Source organism: Sander vitreus, unplaced genomic scaffold (genome assembly GCF_031162955.1).
Source record: "Sander vitreus isolate 19-12246 unplaced genomic scaffold, sanVit1 ctg905_0, whole genome shotgun sequence".
In the NCBI taxonomy this organism is placed as follows: domain Eukaryota; kingdom Metazoa; phylum Chordata; class Actinopteri; order Perciformes; family Percidae; genus Sander; species Sander vitreus.
This window is the reverse complement of record NW_027595984.1, coordinates 748-6,178: the sequence shown is the minus strand read 5'-3', so window position 1 is coordinate 6,178 and position 5,431 is coordinate 748. Positions and strand designations below refer to the sequence as shown.

At 49.4% G+C, this 5,431-nt stretch overlaps 1 pseudogene; it reads left to right on the top strand.

The window, feature by feature from the left end:
* The first annotated feature begins 215 nt into the window (after positions 1-215).
* LOC144515087 (cofilin-2-like) lies at positions 216-3,903 on the top strand (annotated as a pseudogene).
* The last annotated feature ends 1,528 nt before the right edge of the window (positions 3,904-5,431 follow it).

Here is a 5,431-nt window from a genome sequence, read left to right as displayed (position 1 = left end):
ATGTGTGTGTGTGTATATGTGTGTGTGTGTGTATATATGTGTGTGTGTGTGTGTGGCGTGTATGTGTGTAAAAGTGTATATATGTGTGTGTGTGCGTAGGTGTGTGTGTGCGTGTGTGTGTGTGTGTGTGTGTGTGTCTGTGTGTGTGTGTATGTATGTGTGTGTGTGTGTATGTGTGTGTGTGTGTGTGTGTGTGTGTGTGTTGACAGTGAACGATGAGGGTCATCAGGTTGTGAGTTCATGTCTCTAGGCGTGTTTTCCTCCGCTTTTTGATGCTTTCTCAACAGCAGCTGGTCTGACTATTAATCCGTTAACCGTCAAAACTGTGCTGTGCTCTCCATGTGGTGGTCTGCAGGCGTCCAGGCGTGGCCGTGAGCGATGAGGTCATCAGGGTGTTTAACGACATGAAGGTGTGAGGGAAGCTCTTCGTCCCAGGACGAGGTGAAGATGAGGAAGAAGGCGGTGCTGTTCTGTCTGAGCCGAAGACCAAAGAAGAAGATCAATCGTGAGAGGAGGAAGCAGATCCTGGTGGGAGACATCGGGAGACGGTGGGCTGACCCCTACGCCCTGCTTCGTTAAGCTCCCTCCCCACAACGATCTGCCGCTCACGGCCTCTACGATGCCACCTCACGAGACCAAGGAGTCCAAGAAGGAGGGACCTGGTCTTCATCTTCTGGTACTAGTACACTCAGTACACTCAGACCTGGTCTTCATCTTCTGGTACTAGTACACTCAGTACACACAGACCTGGTCTTCATCTTCTGGTACTAGTACACTCAGTACACACAGACCCTGGTCTTCATCTTCTGGTACTAGTACACACACTCAGACCTGGTCTTCATCTTCTGGTACTAGTACACTCAGTACACTCCAGACCTGGTCTTCATCTTCTGGTACTAGTACACTCAGTACACACAGACCTGGTCTTCATCTTCTGGTACTAGTACACTCAGTACACACAGACCTGGTCTTCATCTTCTGGTACTAGTACACTCAGACCTGGTCTTCATCTTCTGGTACTAGTACACTCAGTACACTCAGACCTGGTCTTCATCTTCTGGTACTAGTACACTCAGTACACTCAGACCCTGGTCTTCATCTTCTGGTACTAGTACACTCAGTATACTCAGACCTGGTCTTCATCTTCTGGTACTAGTACACTCAGTACTCAGACCTGGTCTTCATCTTCTGGTACTAGTACACTCAGTACACACAGACCTGGTCTTCATCTTCTGGTACTAGTACACTCAGTACACTCAGACCTGGTCTTCATCTTCTGGTACTAGCACACTCAGTATACCAGACCTGGTCTCATCTCTGGCATACACTCAGTATACTCAGACCTGGTCTTCATCTTCTGGTACTAGTACACTCAGTACACACAGACCTGGTCTTCATCTTCTGGTACTAGTACACTCAGTACACACAGACCTGGTCTTCATCTTCTGGTACTAGTACACTCAGTACACTCAGACCTGGTCTTCATCTTCTGGTACTAGTACACTCAGTACACTCAGACCTGGTCTTCATCTTCTGGTACTAGTACACTCAGTACACACAGACCTGGTCTTCATCTTCTGGTACTAGTACACTCAGTACACTCAGACCCTGGTCTTCATCTTCTGGTACTAGTACACTCAGTATACTCAGACCTGGTCTTCATCTTCTGGTACTAGTACACTCAGTACACACAGACCTGGTCTTCATCTTCTGGTACTAGTACACTCAGTACACACAGACCTGGTCTTCATCTTCTGGTACTAGTACACTCAGTACACTCAGACCTGGTCTTCATCTTCTGGTACTAGTACACTCAGTACACACAGACCTGGTCTTCATCTTCTGGTACTAGTACACTCAGTACACACAGACCTGGTCTTCATCTTCTGGTACTAGTACACTCAGTACACACAGACCTGGTCTTCATCTTCTGCACTAGTACACTCAGTACACTCAGACCCGGTTCATCTTCTGGGAACTAGTACACTAGTACACCCAGACCTGGTCTTCATCTTCTGGTACTAGTACACTAGTATACCAGACCTGGTCTTCATCTTCTGGTACTAGTACACTCAGACCCGGTCTTCATCTCTGGCACTAGTACACTCAGTATACCAGACCTGGTCTTCATCTTCTGGTACTAGTACACTCAGTACACATCAGACCTGGTCTTCATCTTCTGGTACTAGTACACTCAGTACACTCAGACCTGGTCTTCATCTTCTGGTACTAGTACACTCAGTATACTCAGACCTGGTCTTCATCTTCTGGTACTAGTACACTCAGTACACACAGACCTGGTCTTCATCTTCTGGTACTAGTACACTCAGTACACACAGACCTGGTCTTCATCTTCTGGTACTAGTACACTCAGTACACACAGACCTGGTCTTCATCTTCTAGTACTAGTACACTCAGTATACTCAGACCCTGGTCTTCATCTTCTGGTACTAGTACACTCAGTACACACAGACCTGGTCTTCATCTTCTGGTACTAGTACACTCAGTACACACAGACCTGGTCTTCATCTTCTGGTACTAGTACACTCAGTACACTCAGACCTGGTCTTCATCTTCTGGTACTAGTACACTCAGTACACACAGACCTGGTCTTCATCTTCTGGTACTAGTACACTCAGTATACTCAGACCTGGTCTTCATCTTCTGGTACTAGTACACTCAGTACACTCAGACCTGGTCTTCATCTTCTGGTACTAGTACACTCAGTATACACAGACCTGGTCTTCATCTTCTGGTACTAGTACACTCAGTACACACAGACCTGGTCTTCATCTTCTGGTACTAGTACACTCAGTACACACAGACCTGGTCTTCATCTTCTGGTACACTGCCCAGTCTACTATATGTGTACTATATAAATATATACATATACACATATATATATATATAGCATCACTTTCACTCTGAGTCCTCAGACACACAGACTGACCACATCACTTCCTGTTTCAGGGCTCCAGAGGGCGCTCCGCTGAAGAGCAAGATGATCTACGCCAGCTCTAAAGAGGCCATCAAGAAGAAGTTCACAGGTAGGGGGGGGTCTCTGACCTGTCTCTCTGACCTGTCTCTCTGACCTGACCTGTCTGTCTGACCTGTCTCTCTGACCTGACCTGTCTCTCTGACCTGTCTCTCTGACCTGTCTCTCTGACCTGTCTCTCTGACGTGTCTGTCTGACCTGACCTGTCTGTCTGACCTGTGCTGTCTCTCTGACCTGTCTGTCTGACCTGTCTCTCTGACCTGACCTGTCTGTCTGACCTGTGCTGTCTCTCTGACCTGTCTGTCTGACCTGTCTGTCTGACCTGTCTGTCTGACCTGTGCTGTCTCTCTGACCTGTCTCTCTGACCTGTCTGTCTGACCTGTCTCTCTGACCTGACCTGTCTCTCTGACCTGTCTGTCTGACCTGTCTCTCTGACCTGACCTGTCTCTCTGACCTGACCTGTCTCTCTGACCTGTGCTGTCTCTCTCTGACCTGTCTCTCTGACCTGTCTGTCTGACCTGTCTCTCTGACCTGACCTGTCTCTCTGACCTGTCTGTCTGACCTGACCTGTCTGTCTGACCTGTCTCTCTGACCTGACCTGTCTCTCTGACCTGTGCTGTCTCTCTGACCTGTGCTGTCTCTCTGACCTGTCTCTCTGACCTGTCTGTCTGACCTGTCTCTCTGACCTGTCTGTCTGACCTGACCTGTCTCTCTGACCTGTCTCTCTGACCTGACCTGTCTCTCTGACCTGTCTGTCTCTCTGACCTGTCTGTCCTCCAGGAATCAAACACGAGTGGCAGGTCAACGGTCTGGACGACATCCAGGACCGCACCACGCTGGCCGAGAAGCTTGGCGGGAACGTGGTGGTGTCTCTGGAGGGGAAGCCTCTGTGATGTCATAGCGGCGAGCAGAGCTGGAGCCACGCCAGCGCGCCGCCGACCCCCCACACCCCCGCTCTGTCCCCGAGGAGCTGCGCCTCCTAGGCCTCTCTGTTTTCTTTTTGTTCGCTTTTGCTTTTTCCACCATGAAGGAGATCTCATTAACTTAACAATATGCAAGTCCCCTCCCACTTTTGCTGCCATGACTTCTGCTCGCCCAGAAGTGACACACACTACCAAAACAGGACGGTTGTCTCTTCTCTCTCAGCCAGAGTCCAGTTCTCTGTCTCTCTCTCCCTCCCTCTCTCTCTCTGTCTGCCTCTCTCTGTCTCTCTCTCTCTGTCTCTCTCTCTGTCTGTCTCTCTCGTCTCTCCCTCTCTCTCAGCCAGAGTCCAGTCTCTCTCTGTCTCTCCCTCTCCTCTCTCTCTGTCTCTCTCTGTCTCTCTCTGTCTCTCTCTCTCTCTCTCTCTCTCTCTCTCTCTCTCTCTCTCTCTCTCTCTGTCTCTCTCTCTCTCTCTCTCTCTCTCTCTGTCTTTGTCTCTCTCTGTCTCGTCTCTGTCTCTCTGTCTGTCTCCCTCTCTCTGTCTTGTCTCTCTCTGTCTCTCTCCTCTCCTCTGCTCTCTCTGCTCTCTCTCTGTCTCTCTCTCTGTCTGTCTCTCTCTGTCTGTCTCTCTCTCGTCTGTCTTCTCTCTGTCTGTCTCTCTCTCTGTCTCTCTCTCTCTGTCTGTCTCTCTCTCTCAGCCAGTCTAGTGTCTCTCTCTCAGCCAGAGTTTTGCCAGAAAGTCGCTGTTGGAGCAGGAAGCGGCTGATGTGGAGCTGCCTCCCTCACACGGGTCCTGAGGGCGTTGGACTTTATTTATTGTTGTAAGTGTAGTTTCTTCTCGCCGGAGGAGGAGGAAGAAGAAGCACGGTGTTGAAACACTTCACGCTTTGTTTACCTCCGCTCATTCCTGTCGGACTCGCCACGCCCTCTAGCTGCCCGCCGCCGCCTTACTTTCAGTCTGAATGAAACCGCGCGCGCCAGTTAGATAGAGCACACTTTTATTTTGTAAAGACACACTACAGGAAGCAGATGTGACCCCGGCAGTGAGAAAGACGACAGCATCACCACGACGGCACACTGACGCACGAGCGCAGCCTTAAAGTGGACCGTTGTTTCTGAGATCACAGGACGCCACTCTGCAATAAAGCCTGTGGCAGATCTGACGCCTCCGCCTGCCTCTGCTTCCAACCACCACAGAGCAGCTGGGGGTCACATGACGCCCGCTGTCAGTCAGGGGAAACTAGAGCTCTGCTTCCAACCAATCACAGAGCAGCTGGATATATGTAAACAATAAAGCAGGAACAAGTTAAACAGATATGAAGATAGATATGTTTTATTTACATGTCATGGTCCATCCATCACAGAGTTACGTGTGTGTCTGTCTGTGTGTGTGTGTGTGTGTGTGTGTGTGTGTGTGCGTCTGTGTGTGTGTGTGTGTGTGTCTGTGTGTCTGTGTGTGTGTGTGTGTGTGTGTGTGTTACATTACACCAATACAACAATAATTAATTCATTAAA